General features: G+C 50.4%; 21 non-coding genes and 4 pseudogenes across 21 annotated transcripts; all 25 read right to left on the bottom strand.

Annotated features, from left to right (window-relative positions):
* LOC123174169 (uncharacterized) lies at nt 1–94 on the bottom strand (annotated as a pseudogene).
* Nucleotides 95–391: 297 nt separating this feature from the next.
* Nucleotides 392–510, bottom strand: LOC123174202 (5S ribosomal RNA). Its single transcript, XR_006486844.1, has one exon. It is a non-coding gene; the product is annotated as a 5S ribosomal RNA (ribosomal RNA).
* A 297-nt stretch (nt 511–807) lies between these two features.
* LOC123174178 (5S ribosomal RNA) lies at nt 808–926 on the bottom strand. Its single transcript, XR_006486822.1, has one exon. It is a non-coding gene; the product is annotated as a 5S ribosomal RNA (ribosomal RNA).
* Nucleotides 927–1,223: 297 nt separating this feature from the next.
* LOC123174201 (5S ribosomal RNA) lies at nt 1,224–1,342 on the bottom strand. The gene has a single exon (XR_006486843.1). It is a non-coding gene; the product is annotated as a 5S ribosomal RNA (ribosomal RNA).
* Nucleotides 1,343–16,242: 14,900 nt separating this feature from the next.
* Nucleotides 16,243–16,361, bottom strand: LOC123174205 (5S ribosomal RNA). The gene has a single exon (XR_006486847.1). It is a non-coding gene; the product is annotated as a 5S ribosomal RNA (ribosomal RNA).
* Nucleotides 16,362–16,712: 351 nt separating this feature from the next.
* LOC123174174 (5S ribosomal RNA) lies at nt 16,713–16,831 on the bottom strand. Its single transcript, XR_006486817.1, has one exon. It is a non-coding gene; the product is annotated as a 5S ribosomal RNA (ribosomal RNA).
* Nucleotides 16,832–17,126: 295 nt separating this feature from the next.
* LOC123174189 (5S ribosomal RNA) lies at nt 17,127–17,245 on the bottom strand. The gene has a single exon (XR_006486832.1). It is a non-coding gene; the product is annotated as a 5S ribosomal RNA (ribosomal RNA).
* Nucleotides 17,246–17,542: 297 nt separating this feature from the next.
* LOC123174162 (5S ribosomal RNA) lies at nt 17,543–17,658 on the bottom strand. Its single transcript, XR_006486808.1, has one exon. It is a non-coding gene; the product is annotated as a 5S ribosomal RNA (ribosomal RNA).
* Nucleotides 17,659–17,955: 297 nt separating this feature from the next.
* On the bottom strand, nt 17,956–18,074 carry LOC123174198 (5S ribosomal RNA). The gene has a single exon (XR_006486840.1). It is a non-coding gene; the product is annotated as a 5S ribosomal RNA (ribosomal RNA).
* Nucleotides 18,075–18,371: 297 nt separating this feature from the next.
* Nucleotides 18,372–18,499, bottom strand: LOC123174163 (uncharacterized; annotated as a pseudogene).
* A 297-nt stretch (nt 18,500–18,796) lies between these two features.
* Nucleotides 18,797–18,915, bottom strand: LOC123174221 (5S ribosomal RNA). The gene has a single exon (XR_006486862.1). It is a non-coding gene; the product is annotated as a 5S ribosomal RNA (ribosomal RNA).
* Nucleotides 18,916–19,022: 107 nt separating this feature from the next.
* Nucleotides 19,023–19,141, bottom strand: LOC123174165 (5S ribosomal RNA). The gene has a single exon (XR_006486811.1). It is a non-coding gene; the product is annotated as a 5S ribosomal RNA (ribosomal RNA).
* Nucleotides 19,142–19,438: 297 nt separating this feature from the next.
* LOC123174182 (5S ribosomal RNA) lies at nt 19,439–19,557 on the bottom strand. The gene has a single exon (XR_006486825.1). It is a non-coding gene; the product is annotated as a 5S ribosomal RNA (ribosomal RNA).
* Nucleotides 19,558–19,854: 297 nt separating this feature from the next.
* Nucleotides 19,855–19,973, bottom strand: LOC123174196 (5S ribosomal RNA). Its single transcript, XR_006486839.1, has one exon. It is a non-coding gene; the product is annotated as a 5S ribosomal RNA (ribosomal RNA).
* A 297-nt stretch (nt 19,974–20,270) lies between these two features.
* Nucleotides 20,271–20,389, bottom strand: LOC123174173 (5S ribosomal RNA). Its single transcript, XR_006486816.1, has one exon. It is a non-coding gene; the product is annotated as a 5S ribosomal RNA (ribosomal RNA).
* A 297-nt stretch (nt 20,390–20,686) lies between these two features.
* On the bottom strand, nt 20,687–20,805 carry LOC123174211 (5S ribosomal RNA). Its single transcript, XR_006486853.1, has one exon. It is a non-coding gene; the product is annotated as a 5S ribosomal RNA (ribosomal RNA).
* A 297-nt stretch (nt 20,806–21,102) lies between these two features.
* Nucleotides 21,103–21,221, bottom strand: LOC123174172 (5S ribosomal RNA). The gene has a single exon (XR_006486815.1). It is a non-coding gene; the product is annotated as a 5S ribosomal RNA (ribosomal RNA).
* A 297-nt stretch (nt 21,222–21,518) lies between these two features.
* LOC123174161 (uncharacterized) lies at nt 21,519–21,671 on the bottom strand (annotated as a pseudogene).
* Nucleotides 21,672–21,968: 297 nt separating this feature from the next.
* Nucleotides 21,969–22,087, bottom strand: LOC123174171 (5S ribosomal RNA). Its single transcript, XR_006486814.1, has one exon. It is a non-coding gene; the product is annotated as a 5S ribosomal RNA (ribosomal RNA).
* Nucleotides 22,088–22,384: 297 nt separating this feature from the next.
* LOC123174214 (5S ribosomal RNA) lies at nt 22,385–22,503 on the bottom strand. The gene has a single exon (XR_006486855.1). It is a non-coding gene; the product is annotated as a 5S ribosomal RNA (ribosomal RNA).
* Nucleotides 22,504–22,800: 297 nt separating this feature from the next.
* On the bottom strand, nt 22,801–22,919 carry LOC123174191 (5S ribosomal RNA). The gene has a single exon (XR_006486834.1). It is a non-coding gene; the product is annotated as a 5S ribosomal RNA (ribosomal RNA).
* Nucleotides 22,920–23,216: 297 nt separating this feature from the next.
* On the bottom strand, nt 23,217–23,335 carry LOC123174186 (5S ribosomal RNA). The gene has a single exon (XR_006486829.1). It is a non-coding gene; the product is annotated as a 5S ribosomal RNA (ribosomal RNA).
* Nucleotides 23,336–23,632: 297 nt separating this feature from the next.
* On the bottom strand, nt 23,633–23,751 carry LOC123174200 (5S ribosomal RNA). Its single transcript, XR_006486842.1, has one exon. It is a non-coding gene; the product is annotated as a 5S ribosomal RNA (ribosomal RNA).
* Nucleotides 23,752–24,048: 297 nt separating this feature from the next.
* Nucleotides 24,049–24,167, bottom strand: LOC123174188 (5S ribosomal RNA). Its single transcript, XR_006486831.1, has one exon. It is a non-coding gene; the product is annotated as a 5S ribosomal RNA (ribosomal RNA).
* Nucleotides 24,168–24,463: 296 nt separating this feature from the next.
* Nucleotides 24,464–24,601, bottom strand: LOC123174158 (uncharacterized; annotated as a pseudogene).
* Between the last annotated feature and the right edge of the window lie 285 nt (nt 24,602–24,886).

Below are 24,886 nucleotides of genomic sequence, written 5' to 3'. Positions count from 1 at the left end.
GAGGTCACCCATCCTAGTACTACTCTCGCCCAAGCACGCTTAACTTCGGAGTTCTGATGGGATCCGGTGCTTTAGTGCTGGTATGATCGCATCCGACATGTTACCCCGGTCTTCGTCCCTTATCCTTGCCCCTCCCAGCTCCACTACGAAGACGATTGTACATTGCTTTGGCCGCTCCCTCTCAACTACGGAGACGAGTTTAACGCGGTTTCCACCCCTTCCTCTCAACCGCACCAGTGCACGCTTGCCGCGCCACAACGCCGACGCTGGACCCGTGAATCGTGAGCACCCAGCTATGACTTACCGCACTCGTGCAAAATAATAAAACACGGTAAATATATTACTTACACGTGCGTTTTGTTTTGCAAGCGGCGCGAAAAAAATTAAAAAGGGAATGCAACACGAGGACTTCCCAGGAGGTCACCCATCCTAGTACTACTCTCGCCCAAGCACGCTTAACTTCAGAGTTCTGATGGGATCCGGTGCTTTAGTGCTAGTATGATCGCATCCAACATGTTACCCCGGTCTTCGTCCCTTATCCTTGCCCCTCCCAGCTCCACTACAAAGACGATTGTACATTGCTTTGGCCGCTCCCTCTCAACTACGGAGACGAGTTTAACGCGGTTTCCACCCCTCCCTCTCAACCGCACCAGTGCACGCTTACCGCGCCACAACACCGACGCTGGACCCGTGAATCGTGAGCACCCAGCTATGACTTACCGCACTCGTGCAAAATAATAAAACACGGTAAATATATTACTTACACGTGCGTTTTGTTTTGCAAGCGGCGCGAAAAATATTAAAAAGGGAATGCAACACGAGGACTTCCCAAGAGGTCACCCATCCTAGTACTACTCTCGCCCAAGCACGCTTAACTTCGGAGTTCTGATGGGATCCGGTGCTTTAGTGCTGGTATGATCGCATCCGACATGTTACCCCGGTCTTCGTCCCTTATCCTTGCCCCTCCCAGCTCCACTACGAAGACGATTGTACATTGCTTTGGCCGCTCCCTCTCAACTACGGAGACGAGTTTAACGCGGTTTCCACCCCTCCCTCTCAACCGCACTAGTGCACGCTTGCCGCGCCACAACGCCGACGCTGGACCCGTGAATCGTGAGCACCCAGCTATGACTTACCGCACTCGTGCAAAATAATAAAACACGGTAAATATATTACTTACACGTGCGTTTTGTTTTGCAAGCAGCGCGAAAAAAATTAAAAAGGGAATGCAACACGAGGACTACCCAGGAGGTCACCCATCCTAGTACTACTCTCGCCCAAGCACGCTTAACTTCGGAGTTCTGATGGGATCCGGTGCTTTAGTGCTGGTATGATCGCATCCGACATGTTACCCCGGTCTTCGTCCCTTATCCTTTGTCACACCCTAGCTAGTCATGCATTAGAGTGTTGCATCATGTTTACTCTTTCATCAGAAACTTGAAATGGGGATGACAGAACCCCCAGTCCCCTCTGAAACCAACTAGGGTTACTAAAACAAATTTTCAATGAACCTGAAATGCCCTTCTAAAATGCCCATCATTTTTGCCTTGGTTCAGAACCTCTGCCAAAAATGGTGCACACTTTTCTAGGCCATCCTAGGGTTCTTGAGTTAAATCATAACTATTTGAATTTGGGTATTTAAAATAATATAAAATATTTAAATGCTCAAATATCTCCAAACTAAAATGTTTCATGTTGGAAATAATCCAACTATGAGCCATGAGTAGTTTGGTGAATTTTGGAGTTGCCTGGGTATTTTATTTAATTCAACAAAGTTGCAGTTATATTAAATAAAACAGAAAACAGAAAAAAAAAACTAAAAGGGAGAAGCTTACCTGGGCTCCTCCCTGTTCAGCTCGGCCCAGCTAGCCAGCCCAGCACTGTAGCTCCCCGTCGTCTTCCTCCCCACGCCCCGAAGCTGCTGCGTGCTCGCGCGCGCGCGGCCGCGCGGCCACCTCCTGCTTGCCGACGCCCTCCTGGCCGCGTGGACGACGCCCGCAGCCCGTCCCGATCCCCCCTGCTCTCGCTCACTCTCCCCCGTTTCTCCCTCGCTCTCTCTCGCTCTCGGCCGAAGCACACCGTCGCCGCCGTTCGCCTTAGCCACTGCCTCCGGCCACCCCTCGCTCCCCCGAGTAGCTCAGAAGCTCCGCCACAACTCCCTCTTCCTCCCCACCGCTCCACAAGTCCCCGGAAGCCCTGCATCGCCGCCACGTCGCCGTTCCCCTCTTCGGGCTCCGACCACCGTCGCCGACGAATTCGCCGTCTCCAGCGCGTCCCCGAGCCCGCTTCGACGCCCACTGCAACCGCGGTGAGCTACGCCACCGTTTCCCCCTCTCCTTCCCCTCGTTCCCTCACCGTAGCTGCATCCCCACCTCGGCCGAACCTCCGCCGTCGCCGAGCTCGCCGTCGACGCAGCTCCGGTGACCATTTGGTCACCCCGGCGAGTCCAACACGTTCGCAAGAACCCGTAGAGCATCCCTAGCGCCTCACTTTGCTCGACTTCGAGCTCCAGCACCAATCCCGCGCACGACCGAACCCCGGCGGCCGCAGCTGAGCTCACCGCCGTCAACTCCGGCCACCCCAACCCCAACGGACTCCGCCAAGAGCCGCGGGTCGTCCTCAGCTTCACTCCGGTGGTCGCCGCGTTCCATTTGGTGGCCGAAACGACCAAAACCACTATCGCCGCCGCACTGTTGGTCGCCGCCGGCCAGAACTCCGGCGAGCTGACGTGGCCTAGTTAATTAGCCACTAATCCACCACCTACTGACGTTGACAAGTGGGCCCCAGGGGTTAGTCAAAGCTAACCAGCCCGGGGTCAACGCAGGCTTAGCCCCTGGTCACTGACGTGTGGACCCCACACGTCAGGTTTGACCTGAGCCAGCCCTGTTGACCTGCTGATGTCACTGTGATGTCAGGCTGACGCAGTAAATGATATTCTGAATTTAATTTAAATCAGGAAATTCCAGAATATTATTTAAACTTCAAAAATTCATAACTTTTATTCTGTAACTCCAAATTGGACAAATAATATATGAAAAATGATCAGAAAAATCCAATCTATCCATCTGTACTATTTTCATGCATGATCAAACAAGTTAACTTGATGTTTCAATCAGAACAAGAAAAGGCACTTTAAAAGGCCATATTTGAATTTGGAATTTGAATCTTTGATTCAAATTTGCTCAAACACATCTGGTTTTAGTTGCATTAGCCCAACACACTCATATTGCCATGTTTCGTGCATGCATCATGTTGTTGCACATTGTTTGGTGATGCATGTGTATCGTTATCCTTTGCGACAGGATCTGTCCCCGAGGAGTACCGTGATTACCCTAACGAGGAATCGTATCCGTGCAACGAACCATCAGGCAAGCAACCAACCATTTGATCATATCGATACAATCCCATGTTCTCGCTCCTGCTCTCTTTTACTGCATTAAGACAACGCGATTCAAACTGCTGTGTGCTACGGTAGTTGAACCCATTTCCTCTGCATGACCTGTCATTGCCACAGTAACTAGATGAAACCCACTAGCATGTGTAGGAGTTGATTGAGCCATATGTATGTGTTGTTCCTACCTTGCTATGCCTGCTATGCTTAGAGTCGTGTCAGGTCTGGTTCATCTGGGTGATGGGCTAGAGTGAAATGATTATGTCGGTATTGAGAGTGGTGTGGTGAACACGATTTGGTAAAGGTATCGATGAGAGGCCATGTAGGAGTACATGGTGGGTTGTTTCATTGAAGCCGACCTTAAGCACTGAGATCTGTATGTGTGATTTAAGAATCAGCTACTACCATGCATTGGGCCCGAAACCAATGGACCCTCTCGACTTCTTATTCACCCTAGCTCTCCGTCCAGGAGTTGCAAGTAGTTTCTGGTGTTTGTAGCCTACTGGAGGCCGTGGACAGCGCTGACCGTAGGGGTGGGCTGTGATGCGGTAGGTACGTGGCCGGGTGTACCGAATACCCGTTAGGTATCTCGGGAACCCTGTTCACATCGTTCGGGGCCGTATGGGAAACCTCGGCCGGACTCCCTGCGGATGGAACCCGAATAGGCGATAAACCTGGACTGGAAGCTTAGGTGATTAGGTAGGTCGTGGCCGACACCCACGTTGGGCTTCCGCTTGAAGGTTGCCGAGTACATGTCGTGTAAACGACGATAAGTGGTGAGAGCGTGTATGAAGAAGTACACCCCTGCAGGGTTAACATGATCTATTCGAATAGCCGCATCCGCGGTGAAGGACTACTTGGTTGCCTATACAGTTCATAGACAAGTAAATGGAAACTATTAAAAGCCTCAAGATAAGAGTGAGTGCCGAGGATGGCTCTTCCGTAGGAAGACGGAGGTGGATCCTCGGTAGTGTATTGAAGTGGTGAATGGTGGACTCGTGTGCGCAAAACTATTTCAAATGGAGTATCGTAGGATAGTCTAGCCAAGAGTCAAAGCTGGCTTGCTGCAATAACTCCACCAACCCTTCTTGATACTATGCATGTATGTAGGATCTGATGTAAGTCTTGCTGAGTACCTTTGTACTCATGTTGCTATAATCTACATTTTTACAGAAGACGCTGCAACCCCTTCTGATGGGTTCTATGTAGACGTTGACATCAACGAGTAGGCTAAAGACCCAGGTGGTGACCCTGAGCTTGTGATGGACCACGTAGTATAGTTAGGCTTCCAAGCCTCTTTTATTTTACTAGCTGTCTGTACCCAGACAAAGTACTTCCGCTGTTGGCTTGTATGACTGTATGACTTGTATGTTGGGTCATGAGACCCGTACCTGTGTGTATGATATGTATGGCTCCCTGAGCCTTAAATAAAGTACTTGTGTCGTAGAGTCATGTTGTGATGCTTCGTTGTATTTGCACATATCGAGCATATTGTGTGTATGATTGAAATGCTTGGTATGTGTGGGATCTGACTATCTAGTTGTTTATCTTTAGTAGCCTCTCTTACCGGGAAATGTCTCCTAGTGTTACCGCTGAGCCATGGTAGCTTGCTACTGCTCTGGAACACTTAGGCTGGCCGGCATGTGTCCTTCTTCGTTCCTGTGTCTGTCCCTTCGGGGAAATGTCACGCTTTGAGTACCGGAGTCCTGTTAGCCCGCTACAGCCCGGTTTACCGGAGTCCTGCTAGCCCAGTGCTACCGCCCGGACCCACTTGCTGATGACCGACACGTTCGAAGCTGGGTCATGGATGCCTGTCCCTGTAAGTCTGTGCCACTTTGGGTTTACGACTAGTCATGTCAGCCCGGGCTCTTTATCATATGGATGCTAGCGACACTATCATATACGTGAGCCAAAAGGCGCAAACGGTCCCGGGCAAAGGTAAGGCGACACCCGTGGGAATACCGTGCGTGAGGCCGCAAAGTGATATGAAGTGTTACCGGCTAGATCGATGTGACATCGAGTCGGGGTCCTGACAGCGTTGGCATCAGAGCCGGACTGCCTGTAGGTTCTCCAAGCCAAACTGGTCGATGTTGAGTCTAGAAATTCTTTAGTTATATGTAGGGGAATTGTTTGTGGGTTGGAACGTAAGGCTCTTTTTACTCCTTATATCTTATGACATTCTGATCTGAGTCAGTCCATTCTTCCACCGGGGGTTAAGGAATTAAGATCTGTTCTCTCTATCAGGATCACGTGTTACTAATCAGTAGTACCTTATAAGTTTGATGGATACAAGCCTAGTTCAGTTCTACTACCACCTTATGTTGTTAGAATGGATTCAGAACTTGATATGATGATGTTGGGTGTGTACGAAATCCTTTGTCAAATGTCTCAATATCCTTTTTGAGCATTTACAGCTGTTATGCTGCCGAAATTTTGCTAGAAATTCTAATGCCTTTGCATTATAACTATGCTTTCAGATGGCCACTCGCGACCTCAATCAAGTGGTTCGCCTAACTCGATGCCTAGATGTACCCGGCCATACTGCTAAGTTGGTCAGGGTAATGACTGAGGCTGGATACCGCTGGTATCCTGAGTACACGGTCGAAGAGCAATTCCGAGACTTTAATCAAAGCCAGTATCTCTGCACTGTCAGGATATTTCCATCTTATCCTGGATCCACTGAGCCTCTTCACTGCTCCTATGGACTCGGGGTTACTATCGAGATGGTTGTGCAGGATGCCGCCTACTCCATGATGACCATTATGCGAGTCAGATCTGGGTTATTTCGGGACTCTGACTTCCGGTATATGCCAGGATCACTTCCGGGAGCACAAGGATATTTCCAGGCTATATATGCTGATTCCACTCAGGAGGATTCACGAACTCGCACCACTGCTGAGATGCTCGAGGATAAGGACCGTGAAAATCGGGCCTTAAGGTTAGAGCTCTTCAATACCCGTGCTGACCACTGGGCCACTTTGACTCGGTTCGCACCGGCGGTGCAAGCTGGATTTTCAGATATGCGCGATCTCTATCCTGTGAGATCTGCTCTGCCAGACGTGATGGTTTGGCGTGATGTAGGAGGCATCACCCCACCTCGCGGTCCCCGCAGGCCACCGTTTGCTGGTCCAAGACCTCATCCTAGCCCCTATGGTCCACAAGCTCCGCGAGACCGTCTGTTTCCGGATGATCATGTTGAACTTCCGGGCTATGGAGGTGACTTCTACGAGGACTACTACGGATCGGTCTGAGTTAGTGATAGTATCCCTAGTTCGCACTAGCTGTGTCGTCTGTCGTCCCGCGTGACTCGTGGGATATGACCTAGTTTGTACTTTTTCCGGAGTTGTAGAAAAATAATGTATAGGAGTTTGGAATGCCTCCGATGAGATGTAATCCCTTTTCACCGTAATAGTACTTTGTTTGGTCTTGTACTAAACCTTGTATGGTGTGTATGACGATGGAATAAAAGAAGCAGTTTCTGTATCTACCATGTCATACGGATGATCATCTTGCATTCCGAGTTATTCCTTGCATTATGTATCCTATGTCGGAATTCTATCATTCCGACTAAATCATTGGCTTGTTTACCTAGGATGGTCAACACGCGCGCCAACCCTGCTTCTCAAGAGCAGGCCGAAGGCAGTGAAGCCAGGAATGAAAATCTGCCTCATCCTCCTTCACTAGCCGAGGTGATGATGGAAGCTGAGAGGAACAAGCGGGAGACAAACCGTTTGTTGGAGCGTATTGAACAGAATACAACACACCATCAGAGGGCTAACGTGGTGTCACTCAGCGATTTTATCAAATTGCATCCACCCACGTTCCACCACTCCGTCGAGCCTCTCGACGCTGATGACTGGCTTCGCAGTATTTCTCACAAGCTGCGTTCCGCGCTGGTAGCGGAGGCTGACAAGGTCACCTTTGCCGCATATCATCTTGAAGGCCCCGCCAGTCTATGGTGGGAGAATTATGGAGCTATGCGCCCAGCGGGCCATGTCACTACTTGGGCTGAGTTCAGCGAGGCTTTCCGTGAACATCACATTCCGGAGGGTCTCATGGACCGTAAGCGTGAAGAATTTTGCAATTTCACCCAAGGCCGACTTTCCGTGGATGCCTATAGCAGAGAGTTTGGTAAGCTCGCCCGATATGCAGCTGAGGAAGTGTCTACTGACGCCAAGAAGCAAGCAAGGTTCCGTAAGGGCCTTAGTCCTGAGCTTCGCCGCGACCTCCGCCTGCATGAGTGCACATCTTTTTCGAAACTTGTCAACAAAGCCATCAGTGCTGAAACTGGTCAGACTGACTATGACGCAACACGCAAGCATGGATGTGACATGGGTTCCTCATCCGGTGCTGGTCCTCAGAAGCGCCGCGTGTGGGTACCCAACACCGCCTTGCCACCCAGGTTCACACCGAGGCCATCTTTCCAGGCGCCTCGCCCTGTTCAACAGTCTGCACCGGCCAAGCCCTATGGGGGTCCAATCAATAATGCTCCTCCACGTACCAGTTCCGTGACCTGTTTCAAGTGTGGGGAATCTGGTCACTATATGCGTGAGTGCCCCCAGACCAACCCCAATCAATCTGCTAAAGCTGTTGGCCGTGGCAAGCCGACAGGAAAAGTGTTCCACGCTAAACCGGTCACCGCTTCACGTGGCCATGTCAACTGTGTCTCTGCCGAAGAATCTCAAGAAGATCCCAACGTCGTTCTCGGTACGCTTCTTGTTAATTGCCACCCGGCATCTGTTCTTTTCGATACAGGAGCCTCTCATTCCTTTATATCTGAAAATTATGCTCGTTTGCATAACGTTGCATTCTGTGATCTGCCGTCCACTATGGAAATCTCTACCCCTGGGTCTAGATGGCAGACCTCTAGGGTAAGTTATGGGAATGAAATCCAAGTCGATAGACTTGTCTTCCTTGCATCTTTGATAGCCCTTAAATCTTCAGACATTAATATCATTTTGGGTATGGACTGGATGTCAGCTCATCATGCCAAAATTGATTGCTTCTCTAGGACTGTTCAACTCACCCATCCTTCGGGAAAGATAGTCAACGTCTTGACCCGAATAGCCAAGCGGCAGTTATATTCTCTTAACGCCAGTCTTTTGCCAGACCTTGAGGACGTTCCGGTAGTACGTGATTTTCCGGATGTCTTTCCAGAGGAATTGCCAGGGGTTCCACCTGACAGGGATGTTGAGTTCGTAATAGACCTCATTCCAGGAACCGTTCCGATTGCTAGAAGACCTTATAAGATGGCACCCCTAGAACTAGCCGAGCTTAAGAAGCAACTCGATGAATCCTTGAAAAAGGGTTTCATCCGCCCTAGTTCATCTCCGTGGGCTTGCCCCGTCCTATTCGTCAAGAAGAAGGATGGTACGGACCGGATGGTTGTAGATTACCGACCTGTCAATTTGGTCACAATCAAGAACAAATACCCGCTTCCCAGGATCAACGATCTGTATGATCAGCTCGCTGGATCCTCAGTCTTCTCCAAGATGGATTTGAGGTTGGGCTACCATCAAATCAAAATCAGAAACGGGGACATTCCTAAAACGGCCTTTGTTACTCGTTACGGCCAATACGAGTACACCGTCATGTCCTTCGGTTTAACCAACGCTCCAGCCACTTTTTCTCGGTTAATGAACTCAATCTTCATGGAGTATTTGGATAAATTCGTCGTAGTTTATCTCGATGATATACTCATATACTCCAAGAACGAGGAAGAACATGCCGAACATCTAAGGCTAGTGTTGCAGAAACTTCGAGAGCATCGCCTTTATGCCAAATTTTCTAAATGTGAATTCTGGTTGCCAGAAGTGACCTATCTGGGTCATGTAATATCTGGTAAAGGTATTGCTGTTAACCCTGAGCGAGTTCAAGCCGTCCTTGATTGGACTCCACCCGAATCGGTCAAGCAAGTTCGGAGTTTTCTAGGCTTAGCGAGCTATTGTCGTCGCTTTGTCGAGAACTTCTCCAAAGTTGCTAAACCTCTAACCGAACTCCTCAAGAAAGATAAGAAGTTCGAATGGACTCCACAATGTGAGCACAGTTTTCAGGAACTGAAAAGACGCCTGACTTCTGCTCCTGTGCTGGTACCGCCAGACTTCTCCAAGGACTTTGTTATCTACTGCGACGCCTCGCGACAAGGACTAGGTTGCATTCTTATGCAAGATCGACACGTAATTGCTTACGCTTCACGGCAATTGCACCCACATGAGGAGAATTATCCTACTCATGATCTAGAACTTGCAGCCGTAGTCTATGCACTTAAGACCTGGCGACATTACCTCCTCGGTAATCGTTGCGAAATATTCACTGATCACCAAAGTCTGAAGTACATTTTCACCCAGCCGGATTTGAATCTCAGACAGAGACGTTGGGTTGAATTGATCACAGACTTCGACTTAGGAATAACCTATACCCCAGGGAAAGCCAACGTCATGGCTGATGCGCTAAGTCGTAAATCTTATTGTAACAACCTGATGTTACAACAAAGTCAACCGTTTCTCCATGAGGAATTTCGAAAGCTTAACCTTCACATTGTTCCTCAAGGTTTTCTCTCCACCTTGGTGGCAAAACCTACTCTTACGGATCAAATCATCGCTGCCCAAAAGCGAGATAAGGGGATATCTAAAATCAAAGAGAACATTGCTAGCGGAGGTGCTAGTTGTTTCTCCACAAATGATCATGGTGTTGTGTACTTTGAGAATCGTCTAGTGGTTCCCAAGAACCAGCATCTGCGGCAGTTGATCCTTAAGGAGGCCCATGAATCTCCTCTCACTATTCATCCCGGTAGTACTAAGATGTATCAGGACCTACGCCAGAGGTTCTGGTGGACTAGGATGAAGAGAGAAATTGCTCAGTATATTGCAAATTGCGACGTCTGTCGTCGTGTAAAAGCAGAGCATCAACGACCTGCTGGCACCCTTCAACCCTTAGCTATTCCTGAATGGAAATGGGATAAAATTAGTATGGATTTCATTACCGGTTTTCCCAGGACCAAGAGAGGGAATAATGCTATTTTCGTCGTGGTCGATCGTCTTTCCAAAGTAGCTCATTTCCTACCTGTTCGTGAGAGTATAACCGCTAGCCAACTGGCAGATTTATACATCTCCCGGATAGTGTCTCTCCATGGTGTTCCTTTGGAAATCAATTCGGATCGAGGAAGTCTTTTCACCTCTCGATTTTAGCACCGCTTTCCACCCTCAGTCAAGTGGTCAAGTGGAACGCGTCAACCAAATTCTAGAAGACATGCTTCGAGCCTCCGTTATCTCTTTCGGAATGGACTGGGAGAAGTGCCTTCCATTTGCCGAATTCGCTTACAACAACAGCTATCAATCTAGCTTGGGTAAAGCCCCTTTTGAAGTTCTCTATGGACGACGATGTCGAACACCCCTTAACTGGTCAGAGACCGGGGAAAGACAATTCTTTGGCCCGGATATGATTCAGGAAGCAGAAGAACAAGTTCGTATCGTTCGTGAAAAGTTGAAAACAGCCCAATCCCGTCAAAAGAGTCAATATGACCGAAAACATAAGGCTATGACTTTCGAGGTTGACGAGAAGGCTTACCTTCGGGTCACCCCTCTGAAGGGAACCCATCGTTTCGGTATCAAAGGCAAATTGGCTCCTCGTTACATTGGACCTTTTCGCATTCTTGCCAAAAGAGGAGAAGTTGCCTACCAATTGGAACTACCTCCGCACCTCTCCAGAGTTCACGATGTCTTCCACGTTTCTCAACTCAGGCGTTGCTTCTCGGATCCTATCCGTGAAGTGGACCACGAAACGCTTGATCTCCAAGATAATCTTACATATCGGGAGTACCCCATTCGTATCCTCGATCAAGCCGAACGTACCACGCGACGTCATAATATCAAGTTCCTCAAAGTTCAATGGTCGCACCATTCTGAGGATGAAGCAACTTGGGAAAGGGAGGATCGTCTTCGACTCGAGTATCCCGCCTTCTTCTCGGAGGAACCCAAATCTCGGGACGAGATTCTTTTGAGTGGGGGTGAGTTGTCACACCCTAGCTAGTCATGCATTAGAGTGTTGCATCATGTTTACTTTTTCATCAGAAACTTGAAATGGGGATGACAGAACCCCCAGTCCCCTCTGATAACCAACTAGGGTTTACTAAAATAATTTTCAATGAACCTGAAATGCCCTTCTAAAATGCCCATCATTTTTGCCTTGGTTCAGAACCTCTGCCAAAAATGGTGCACACTTTTCTAGGCCATCCTAGGGTTCTTGAGTTAAATCATAACTATTTGAATTTGGGCATTTAAAATAATATAAAATATTTAAATGCTCAAATATCTCCAAACTAAAATGTTTCATGTTGGAAATAATCCAACTATGAGCCAGGAGTAGTTTGGTGAATTTTGGAGTTGCCTAGGTATTTTATTTAATTCAACAAAGTTGCAGTTATATTAAATAAAACAGAAAACAGAAAAAAAAACTAAAAGGGAGAAGCTTACCTGGGCTCCTCCCTGTTCAGCTCGGCCCAGCTAGCCAGCCCAGCACTGTAGCTCCCCGTCGTCTTCCTCCCCACGCCCCGAAGCTGCTGCATGCTCGCGCGCGCGCGGCCGCGCGGCCACCTCCTGCTTGCCGACGCCCTCCTGGCCGCGTGGACGACGCCCGCAGCCTGTCCCGACCCCCCTGCTCTCGCTCACTCTCCCCCGTTTCTCCCTCGCTCTCTCTCGCTCTCGGCCGAAGCACACCGTCGCCGCCGTTCGCCTTAGCCACTGCCTCCGGCCACCCCTCGCTCCCCCGAGTAGCTCAGAAGCTCCGCCACAACTCCCTCTTCCTCCCCACCGCTCCACAAGTCCCCGGAAGCCCTGCATCGCCGCCACGTCGCCGTTCCCCTCTTCGGGCTCCGACCACCGTCGCCGACGAATTCGCCGTCTCCAGCGCGTCCCCGAGCCCGCTTCGACGCCCACTGCAACCGCGGTGAGCTACGCCACCGTTTCCCCCTCTCCTTCCCCTCGTTCCCTCACCGTAGCTGCATCCCCACCTCGGCCGAACCTCCGCCGTCGCCGAGCTCGCCGTCGACGCAGCTCCGGTGACCATTTGGTCACCCCGGCGAGTCCAACACGTTCGCAAGAACCCGTAGAGCATCCCTAGCGCCTCACTTTGCTCGACTTCGAGCTCCAGCACCAATCCCGCGCACGACCGAACCCCGGCGGCCGCAGCTGAGCTCACCGCCGTCAACTCCGGCCACCCCGACCCCAACGGACTCCGCCAAGAGCCGCGGGTCGTCCTCAGCTTCACTCCGGTGGTCGCCGCGTTCCATTTGGTGGCCGAAACGACCAAAACCACTATCGCCGCCGCACTGTTGGTCGCCGCCGGCCAGAACTCCGGCGAGCTGACGTGGCCTAGTTAATTAGCCACTAATCCACCACCTACTGACGCTGACAAGTGGGCCCCAGGGGTTAGTCAAAGCTAACCAGCCCGGGGTCAACGCAGGCTTAGCCCCTGGTCACTGACGTGTGGACCCCACACGTCAGGTTTGACCTGAGCCAGCCCTGTTGACCTGCTGATGTCACTGTGATGTCAGGCTGACGCAGTAAATGATATTCTGAATTTAATTTAAATCAGGAAATTCCAGAATATTATTTAAACTTCAAAAATTCATAACTTTTATTCTGTAACTCCAAATTGGACAAATAATATATGAAAAATGATCAGAAAAATCCAATCTATCCATCTGTACTATTTTCATGCATGATCAAACAAGTTAACTTGATGTTTCAATCAGAACAAGAAAAGGCACTTTAAAAGGCCATATTTGAATTTGGAATTTGAATCTTTGATTCAAATTTGCTCAAACACATCTGGTTTTAGTTGCATTAGCCCAACACACTCATATTGCCATGTTTCGTGCATGCATCATATTGTTGCACATTGTTTGGTGATGCCTGTGTATCGTTATCCTTTGCGACAGGATCTGTCCCCGAGGAGTACCGTGATTACCCTAACCAGGAATCGTATCCGTGCAACGAACCATCAGGCAAGCAACCAACCATTTGATCATATCGATACAATCCCATGTTCTCGCTCCTGCTCTCTTTTACTGCATTAAGACAACGCGATTCAAACTGCTGTGTGCTACGGTAGTTGAACCCATTTCCTCTGCATGACCTGTCATTGCCACAGTAACTAGATGAAACCCACTAGCATGTGTAGGAGTTGATTGAGCCATATGTATGTGTTGTTCCTACCTTGCTATGCATGCTATGCTTAGAGTCGTGTCAGGTCTGGTTCATCTGGGTGATGGGCTAGAGTGAAATGATTATGTCGGTAATGAGAGTGGTGTGGTGAACACGATTTGGTAAAGGTATCGATGAGAGGCCATGTAGGAGTACATGGTGGGTTGTTTCATTGAAGCCGACCTTAAGCACTGAGATCTGTATGTGTGATTTAAGAATCAGCTACTACCATGCATTGGGCCCGAAACCAATGGACCCTCTCGACTTCTTATTCACCCTAGCTCTCCGTCCAGGAGTTGCAAGTAGTTTCTGGTGTTTGTAGCCTACTGGAGGCCGTGGACAGCGCTGACCGTAGGGGTGGGCTGTGATGCGGTAGGTACGTGGCCGGGTGTACCGAATACCCGTTAGGTATCTCGGGAACCCTGTTCACATCGTTCGGGGCCGTATGGGAAACCTCGGCCGGACTCCCTGCAGATGGAACCCGAATAGGCGATAAACCTGGACTGGAAGCTTAGGTGATTAGGTAGGTCGTGGCCGACACCCACGTTGGGCTTCCGCTTGAAGGTTGCCGAGTACATGTCGTGTAAACGACGATAAGTGGTGAGAGCGTGTATGAAGAAGTACACCCCTGCAGGGTTAACATGATCTATTCGAATAGCCGCGTCCGCGGTGAAGGACTACTTGGTTGCCTATACAGTTCATAGACAAGTAAATGGAAACTATTAAAAGCCTCAAGATAAGAGTGAGTGCCGAGGATGGCTCTTCCGTAGGAAGACGGAGGTGGATCCTCGGTAGTGTATTGAAGTGGTGAATGGTGGACTCGTGTGCGCAAAACTATTTCAAATGGAGTATCGTAGGATAGTCTAGCCAAGAGTCAAAGCTGGCTTGCTGCAATAACTCCACCAACCCTTCTTGATACTATGCATGTATGTAGGATCTGATGTAAGTCTTGCTGAGTACCTTTGTACTCATGTTGCTATAATCTACATTTTTACAGAAGACGCTGCAACCCCTTCTGATGGGTTCTATGTAGACGTTGACATCAACGAGTAGGCTAAAGACCCAGGTGGTGACCCTGAGCTTGTGATGGACCACGTAGTATAGTTAGGCTTCCAAGCCTCTTTTATTTTACTAATTGTCTGTACCCAGACAAAGTACTTCCGCTGTTGGCTTGTATGACTGTATGACTTGTATGTTGGGTCATGAGACCCGTACCTGTGTGTATGATATGTATGGCTCCCTGAGCCTTAAATAAAGTACTTGTGTCGTAGAGTCATGTTGTGATGCTTCGTTGTATTTGCACATATCGAGCATATTGTGTGTATGATTGAAATGCTTGGTATGTGTGGGATCTGACTATCTAGTTGTTTATCTTTAGTAGCCTCTCTTACCGGGAAATGTCTCCTAGTGTTACCGCTGAGCCATGGTAGCTTGCTACTGCTCTGGAACACTTAGGCTGGCCGGCATGTGTCCTTCTTCGTTCCTGTGTCTGTCCCTTCGGGGAAATGTCACGCTTGGAGTACCGGAGTCCTGTTAGCCCGCTACAGCCCGGTTTACCGGAGTCCTGCTAGCCCAGTGCTACAGCCCGGACCCACTTGCTGATGACCGACACGTTCGAAGCTGGGTCATGGATGCCTGTCCCTGTAAGTCTGTGCCACTTTGGGTTTACGACTAGTCATGTCAGCCCGGGCTCTTTATCATATGGATGCTAGCGACACTATCATATACGTGAGCCAAAAGGCGCAAACGGTCCCGGGCAAAGGTAAGGCGACACCCGTGGGAACACCGTGCGTGAGGCCGCAAAGTGATATGAAGTGTTACCGGCTAGATCGATGTGACATCGAGTCGGGGTCCTGCTTGGTATGTGTGGGATCTGACTATCTAGTTGTTTATCTTTAGTAGCCTCTCTTACCGGGAAATGTCTCCTAGTGTTACCGCTGAGCCATGGTAGCTTGCTACTGCTCTGGAACACTTAGGCTGGCCGGCATGTGTCCTTCTTCGTTCCTGTGTCTGTCCCTTCGGGGAAATGTCACGCTTTGAGTACCGGAGTCCTGTTAGCCCGCTACAGCCCGGTTTACCGGAGTCCTGCTAGCCCAGTGCTACAGCCCGGACCCACTTGCTGATGACCGACACGTTCGAAGCTGGGTCATGGATGCCTGTCCCTGTAAGTCTGTGCCACTTTGGGTTTACGACTAGTCATGTCAGCCCGGGCTCTTTATCATATGGATGCTAGCGACACTATCATATACGTGAGCCAAAAGGCGCAAACGGTCCCGGGCAAAGGTAAGGCGACACCCGTGGGAATACCGTGCGTGAGGCCGCAAAGTGATATGAAGTGTTACCGGCTAGATCGATGTGACATCGAGTCGGGGTCCTGACATCCTTGCCCCTCCCAGCTCCACTACGAAGACGATTGTACATTGCTTTGGCCGCTCCCTCTCAACTACGGAGACGAGTTTAACGCGGTTTCCATCCCTCCCTCTCAACCGCACCAGTGCACGCTTGCCGCGCCACAACGCCGACGCTGGACCCGTGAATCGTGAGCACCCAGCTATGACTTACCACACTCGTGCAAAATAATAAAACACGGTAAATATATTACTTACACGTGCGTTTTGTTTTGCAAGCGTCGCAAAAAAAATTAAAAAGGGAATGCAACACGAGGACTTCCGAGGAGGTCACCCATCCTAGTACTACTCTCGCCCAAGCACGCTTAACTTCAGAGTTCTGATGGGATCCGGTGCTTTAGTGCTGGTATGATCGCATCCGACATGTTACCCCGGTCTTCGTCCCTTATCCTTGCCCCTCCCAGCTCCACTACGAAGACGATTGTACATTGCTTTGGCCGCTCCCGCTCAACTACGGAGACGAGTTTAACGCGGTTTCCACCCCTCCCTCTCAACCGCACCAGTGCACGCTTGCCGCGCCACAACGCCGACGCTGGACCCGTGAATCGTGAGCACCCAGCTATGACTTACCGCACTCGTGCCGACGCTGGACCCGTGAATCGTGAGCACCCAGCTATGACTTACCGCACTCGTGCAAAATAATAAAACACGGTAAATATATTACTTACACGTGCGTTTTGTTTTGCAAGCGGCGCGAAAAAAATTAAAAAGGGAATGCAACACGAGGACTTCCCAGGAGGTCACCCATCCTAGTACTACTCTCGCCCAAGCACGCTTAACTTCGGAGTTCTGATGGGATCCGGTGCTTTAGTGCTGGTATGATCGCATCCGACATGTTACCCGGTCTTCGTCCCTTATCCTTGCCCCTCCCAGCTCCACTACGAAGACGACTGTACATTGCTTTGGCCGCTCCCTCTCAACTACGGAGACGAGTTTAACGCGGTTTCCACCCCCCCTCTCAACCGCACCAGTGCACGCTTGCCGCGCCACAACGCCGACGCTGGACCCGTGAATCGTGAGCACCCAGCTATGACTTACCGCACTCGTGCAAAATAATAAAACACGGTAAATATATTACTTACACGTGCGTTTTGTTTTGCAAGCGGCGCGAAAAAAATTAAAAAGGGAATGCAACACGAGGACTTCCCAGGAGGTCACCCATCCTAGTACTACTCTCGCCCAAGCACGCTTAACTTCAGAGTTCTGATGGGATCCGGTGCTTTAGTGCTGGTATGATCGCATCCGACATGTTACCCCGGTCTTCGTCCCTTATCCTTGCCCCTCCCAGCTCCACTACAAAGACGATTGTACATTGCTTTGGCCGCTCCCTCTCAACTACAGAGACGAGTTTAACGCGGTTTCCACCCCTCCCTCTCAACCGCACAAGTGCACGCTTGCCGCGCCACAACGCCGACGCTGGACCCGTGAATCGTGAGCACCCAGCTATGACTTACCGCACTCGTGCAAAATAATAAAACACGATAAATATATTACTTACACGTGCGTTTTGTTTTGCAAGCGGCACGAAAAAAATTAAAAAGGGAATGCAACACGAGGACTTCCCAGGGCACCCATCCTAGTACTACTCTCGCCCAAGCACGCTTAACTTCGGAGTTCTGATGGGATCCGGTGCTTTAGTGCTGGTATGATCGCATCTGACATGTTACCCCGGTCTTCGTCCCTTATCCTTGCCCCTCCCAGCTCCACTACGAAGACGATTGTACATTGCTTTGGCCGCTCCCTCTCAACTACGGAGACGAGTTTAACGCGGTTTCCACCCCTCCCTCTCAACCGCACCAGTGCACGCTTGCCGCGCCACAACGCCGACGCTGGACCCGTGAATCGTGAGCACCCAGCTATGACTTACCGCACTCGTGCAAAATAATAAAACACGGTAAATATATTACTTACACGTGCGTTTTGTTTTGCAAGCGGCGCGAAAAAAATTAAAAAGGGAATGCAACACGAGGACTTCCCAGGAGGTCACCCATCCTAGTACTACTCTTGCCCAAGCACGCTTAACTTCGGAGTTCTGATGGGATCCGGTGCTTTAGTGCTGGTATGATCGCATCCGACATGTTACCCCGGTCTTCGTCCCTTATCCTTGCCCCTCCCAGCTCCACTACAAAGACGATTGTACATTGCTTTGGCCGCTCCCTCTCAACTACGGAGACGAGTTTAACGCGGTTTCCACCCCTCCCTCTCAACCGCACCAGTGCACGCTTGCCGCGCCACAACGCCGACGCTGGACCCGTGAATCGTGAGCACCCAGCTATGACTTACCGCACTCGTGCAAAATAATAAAACACGGTAAATATATTACTTACACGTGTGTTTTGTTTTGCAAGCGGCACGAAAAAAATTAAAAAGGGAATGCAACACGAGGACTTCCCAGGATGTCACCCATCCTAGTACTACTCTCGCCCGAGCACGCTTAGCACGCTTAACTTCGGAGTTCTGATGGGATCCGGTGCTTTAGTGCTGGTATGATCGCATCCGACATGTTACCCCGGTCTTCGTCCCTTATCCTTGCCCCTCCCAGCTCCACTACAAAGACGATTGTACATTGCTTTGGCCGCTCCCTCTCAACTACGGAGACGAGTTTAACGCGGTTTCCACCCCTCCCTCTCAACCGCACCAGTGCACGCTTGCCGCGCCACAACGCCGACGCTGGACCCGTGAATCGTGAGCACCCAGCTATGACTTACCGCACTCGTGCAAAATAATAAAACACGGTAAATATATTACTTACACGTGCGTTTTGTTTTGCAAGCGGCGCGAAAAAAATTAAAAAGGGAATGCAACACGAGGACTTCCCAGGAGGCCAACCATCCTAGTACTACTCTCGCCCAAGCACGCTTAACTTCGGTGTTCTGATGGGATCCGGTGCTTTAGTGCTGGTATGATCGCATCCGACATGTTACCCCGGTCTTCGTCCCTTATCCTTGCCCCTCCCAGATGGTAAATATATTACTTACACGTGCGTTTTGTTTTGCAAGCGGCGCGAAAAAAATTAAAAAGGGAATGCAACACGAGGACTTCCCAGGAGGCCAACCATCCTAGTACTACTCTCGCCCAAGCACGCTTAACTTCGGTGTTCTGATGGGATTCGGTGCTTTAGTGCTGGTATGATCGCATCCGACATGTTACCCCGGTCTTCGTCCCTTATCCTTGCCCCTCCCAGCTCCACTATAAAGACGATTGTACATTGCTTTGGCCGCTCCCTCTCAACTACGGAGACGAGTTTAACGCGGTTTCCACCCCTCCCTCTCAACCGCACCAGTGCACGCTTGCCGCGCCACAACGCCGACGCTGGACCCGTGAATCGTGAGCACCCAGCTATGACTTACCGCACTCGTGCAAAATAATAAAACACGGTAAATATATTACTTACATGTGCGTTTTGTTTTGCAAGCCGCGCGAAAAAAATTAAAAAGGGAATGCAACACGAGGACTTCCCAGGAGGTCACCCATCCTAGTACTACTCTCGCCCAAGCACGCTTAACTTCGGAGTTCTGATGGGATCCGGTGCTTTAGTGCTGGTATGATCGCATGCGACATGTTACCCCGGTCTTTGTCCCTTATCCTTGCCCCTCCCAGCTCCACTACAAAGACGATTGTACATTGCTTTGGCCGCTCCCTCTCAACTACGGAGACGAGTGTAACGCGGTTTCCACCCCTCCCTCTCAACCGCACCAGTGCACGCTTGCCGCGCCACAACGCCGACGCTGGACCCGTGAATCGTGAGCACCCAGCTATGACTTACCGCACTCGTGCAAAATAATAAAACACGGTAAATATATTACTTACACGTGCGTTTTGTTTTGCAAGCGGCGCGAAAAAAATTAAAAAGGGAATGCAACACGAGGACTTCCCAGGAGGTCACCCATCCTAGTACTACTCTCGCCCAAGCACGCTTAACTTCGGAGTTCTGATGGGATCCGGTGCTTTAGTGCTGGTATGATAGCATCCGACATGTTACCCCGGTCTTCGTCCCTTATCCTTGCCCCTCCCAGCTCCACTACAAAGACGATTGTACATTGCTTTGGCCGCTCCCTCTCAACTACGGAGACGAGTTTAACGCGGTTTCCACCCCTCCCTCTCAACCGCACCAGTGCACGCTTGCCGCGCCACAACGCCGACGCTGGACCCGTGAATCGTGAGCACCCAGCTATGACTTACCGCACTCGTGCAAAATAATAAAACACGGTAAATATATTACTTACACGTGCGTTTTATTTTGCAAGCGGCGCGAAAAAAATTAAAAAGGGAATGCAACACGAGGACTTCCCAGGAGGTCACCCATCCTAGTACTACTCTCGCCCAAGCACGCTTAACTTCGGAGTTCTGATGGGATCCGGTGCTTTAGTGCTGGTATGATCGCATCCGACATGTTATCCCGGTCTTCGTCCCTTATCCTTGCCCCTCCCAGCTCCACTACAAAGACAATTGTACATTGCTTTGGCCGCTCCCTCTCAACTACGGAGACGAGTTTAACGCGGTTTCCACCCCTCCCTCTCAACCGCACCAGTGCACGCTTGCCGCGCCACAACGCCGACGCTGGACCCGTGAATCGTGAGCACCCAGCTATGACTTACCGCACTCGTGCAAAATAATAAAACACGGTAAATATATTACTTACACGTGCGTTTTGTTTTGCAAGCGGCGCGAAAAAAATTAAAAAGGGAATGCAACACAAGGACTTCCCAGGAGGTCAACCATCCTAGTACTACTCTCGCCCAAGCACGCTTAACTTCGGAGTTCTTATGGGATCCGGTGCTTTAGTGCTGGTATGATCGCATCCGACATGTTACCCCGGTTTTCGTCCCTTATCCTTGCCCCTCCCAGCTCCACTACAAAGACGATTGTACATTGCTTTGGCCGCTCCCTCTCAACTACGGAGACGAGTTTAACGCGGTTTCCACCCCTCCCTCTCAACCGCACCAGTGCACGCTTGCCGCGCCACAACGCCGACGCTGGACCCGTGAATCGTGAGCACCCAGCTATGACTTACCGCACTCGTGCAAAATAATAAAACACGGTAAATATATTACTTACACGTGCATTTTGTTTTGCAAGCGGCGCGAAAAAAATTAAAAAGGGAATGCAACACGAGGACTTCCCAGGAGGTCACCCATCCTAGTACTACTCTCGCCCAAGCACGCTTAACTTCGGAGTTCTGATGGGATCCGGTGCTTTAGTGCTGGTATGATCGCATCCGACATGTTACCCCGGTCTTCGTCCCTTATCCTTGCCCCTCCCAGCTCCACTACAAAGACGATTGTACATTGCTTTGGCCGCTCCCTCTCAACTACGGAGACGAGTTTAACGCGGTTTCCACCCCTCCCTCTCAACCGCACCAGTGCACGCTTGCCGCGCCACAACGCCGACGCTGGACCCGTGAATCGTGAGCACCCAGCTATGACTTACCGCACTCGTGCAAAATAATAAAACACGGTAAATATATTACTTACACGTAGGTTTTGTTTTGCAAGCGGCGCGAAAAAAATTAAAAAGGGAATGCAACACGAGGACTTCCCAGGAGGTCACCCATCCTAGTACTACTCTCGCCCAAGCACGCTTAACTTCCTAGTACTACTCTCGCCCAAGCACGCTTAACTTCGGAGTTCTGATGGGATCCGGTGCTTTAGTGCTGGTATGATCGCATCCGACATGTTACCCCGGTCTTCGTCCCTTATCCTTGCCCCTCCCAGCTCCACTACAAAGACGATTGCACATTGCTTTGGTCGCTCCCTCTCAACTACGGAGACGAGTTTAACGCGGTTTCCACCCCTCCCTCTCAACCGCACCAGTGCACGCTTGCCGCGCCACAACGCCGACGCTGGACCCGTGAATCGTGAGCACCCAGCTACGACTTACCGCACTCGTGCAAAATAATAAAACACGGTAAATATATTACTTACACGTGCGTTTTGTTTTGCAAGCGGCGCGAAAAAAATTAAAAAGGGAATGCAACACGAGGACTTCCCAGGAGGTCACCCATCCTAGTACTACTCTCGCCCAAGCACGCTTAACTTCGGAGTTCTGATGGGATCCGGTGCTTTAGTGCTGGTATGATCGCATCCGACATGTTACCCCGGTCTTCGTCCCTTATCCTTGCCCCTCCCAGCTCCACTACAAAGACGATTGCACATTGCTTTGGCCGCTCCCTCTCAACTACGGAGACGAGTTTAACGCGGTTTCCACCCCTCCCTCTCAACCGCACCAGTGCACGCTTGCCGCGCCACAACGCCGACGCTGGACCCGTGAATCGTGAGCACCCAGCTATGACTTACCGCACTCGTGCAAAATAATAAAACACCGTAAATATATTACTTACACGTGCGTTTTGTTTTGCAAGCGGCGCGAAAAAAATTAAAAAGGGAATGCAACACGAGGACTTCCCAGGAGGTCACCCATCCTAGTACTACTCTCGCCCAAGCACGCTTAACTTCGGCGTTCTTATGGGATCCGGTGCTTTAGTGCTGGTATGATCGCATCCGACATGTTACCCCGGTCTTCGTCCCTTATCCTTGCCCCTCCCAGCTCCACTACAAAGACGATTGCACATTGCTTTGGCCGCTCCCTCTCAACTACGGAGACGAGTTTAACGCGGTTTCCACCCCTCCCTCTCAACCGCACCAGTGCACGCTTGCCGCGCCACAACGCCGACGCTGGACCCGTGAATCGTGAGCACCCAGCTATGACTTACCGCACTCGTGCAAAATAATAAAACACGGTAAATATATTACTTACACGTGCGTTTTGTTTTGCAAGCGGCGCGAAAAAAATTAAAAAGGGAATGCAACACGAGGACTTCCCAGGAGGTCACCCATCCTAGTACTACTCTCGCCCAAGCACGCTTAACTTCGGAGTTCTGATGGGACCCGGTGCTTTAGTGCTGGTATGATCGCATCCGACATGTTACCCCGGTCTTCGTCCCTTATCCTTGCCCCTCCCAGCTCCACTACAAAGACGATTGCACATTGCTTTGGCCGCTCCCTCTCAACTACGGAGACGAGTTTAACGCGGTTTCCACCCCTCCCTCTCAACCGCACCAGTGCACGCTTGCCGCGCCACAACGCCGACGCTGGACCCGTGAATCGTGAGCACCCAGCTATGACTTACCGCACTCGTGCAAAATAATAAAACACGGTAAATATATTACTTACACGTGTGTTTTGTTTTGCAAGCGGCGCGAAAAAAATTAAAAAGGGAATGCAACACAAGGACTTCCCAGGAGGTCACCCATCCTAGTACTACTCTCGCCCAAGCACGCTTAACTTCGGAGTTCTGATGGGATCCGGTGCTTTAGTGCTGGTATGATCGCATCCGACATGTTACCCCGGTCTTCGTCCCTTATCCTTGCCCTTCCCAGCTCCACTACAAAGACGATTGTACATTGCTTTGGCCGCTCCCTCTCAACTACGGAGACGAGTTTAACGCGGTTTCCACCCCTCCCTCTCAACCGCACCAGTGCACGCTTGCCGCGCCACAACACCGACGCTGGACCCGTGAATCATGAGCACCCAGCTATGACTTACCGCACTCGTGCAAAATAATAAAACACGGTAAATATATTACTTACACGTGCATTTTGTTTTGCAAGCGGCGCGAAAAAAATTAAAAAGGGAATGCAACACGAGGACTTCCAAAGAGGTCACCCATCCTAGTACTACTCTCGCCCAAGCACGCTTAACTTCGGAGTTCTGATGGGATCCGGTGCTTTAGTGCTGGTATGATCGCATCCGACATGTTACCCCGGTCTTCGTCCCTTATCCTTGCCCCTCCCAGCTCCACTACAAAGATGATTGTACATTGCTTTGGCCGCTCCCTCTCAACTACGGAGACGAGTTTAACGCGGTTTCCACCCCTCCCTCTCAACCGCACCAGTGCACGCTTGCCGCGCCACAACGCCGACGCTGGACCCGTGAATCGTGAGCACCCAGCTATGACTTACCGCACTCGTGCAAAGTAATAAAACACGGTAAATATATTACTTACACGTGCGTTTTGTTTTGCAAGCGGCGCGAAAAAAATTAAAAAGGGAATGCAACACGAGGACTTCCCAGGAGGTCACCCATCCTAGTACTACTCTCGCCCAAGCACGCTTAACTTCAGAGTTCTGATGGGATCCGGTGCTTTAGTGCTGGTATGATCGCATCCGACATGTTACCCCGGTCTTCGTCCCTTATCCTTGCCCCTCCCAGCTCCACTACAAAGACGATTGTACATTGCTTTGGCCGCTCCCTCTCAACTACGGAGACGAGTTTAACGCGGTTTCCACCCCTCCCTCTCAACCGCACCAGTGAACGCTTGCCGCGCCACAACGCCGACGCTGGACCCGTGAATCGTGAGCACCTAGCTGTGACTTACCGCACTCGTGCAAAATAATAAAACACGGTAAATATATTACTTACACGTGCGTTTTGTTTTGCAAGCGGCGCGAAAAAATTAAAAAGGGAATGCAACACGAGGACTTCCCAGGAGGTCACCCATCCTAGTAGTCGTCACCCATCCTAGTACTACTCTCGCCCAAGCACGCTTAACTTCGGAGTTCTGATGGGATCCGGTGCTTTAGTGCTGGTATGATCGCATCCGACATGTTACCCCGGTCTTCGTCCCTTATCCTTGCCCCTCCCAGCTCCACTACAAAGACGATTGTACATTGCTTTGGCCGCTCCCTCTCAACTACGGAGACGAGTTTAACGCGGTTTCCACCCCTCCCTCTCAACCGCACCAGTGCACGCTTGCCGCGCCACAACGCCGACGCTGGACCCGTGAATCGTGAGCACCCAGCTATGACTTACCGCACTCGTGCAAAATAATAAAACACGGTAAATATATTACTTACACGTGCGTTTTGTTTTGCAAGCGGCGCGAAA

Source organism: Triticum aestivum, unplaced genomic scaffold (assembly GCF_018294505.1).
Source record: "Triticum aestivum cultivar Chinese Spring unplaced genomic scaffold, IWGSC CS RefSeq v2.1 scaffold6213, whole genome shotgun sequence".
Classification (NCBI taxonomy): Eukaryota; Viridiplantae; Streptophyta; class Magnoliopsida; order Poales; family Poaceae; genus Triticum; species Triticum aestivum.
This window is presented reverse-complemented; position numbering and strand designations above follow the sequence as displayed.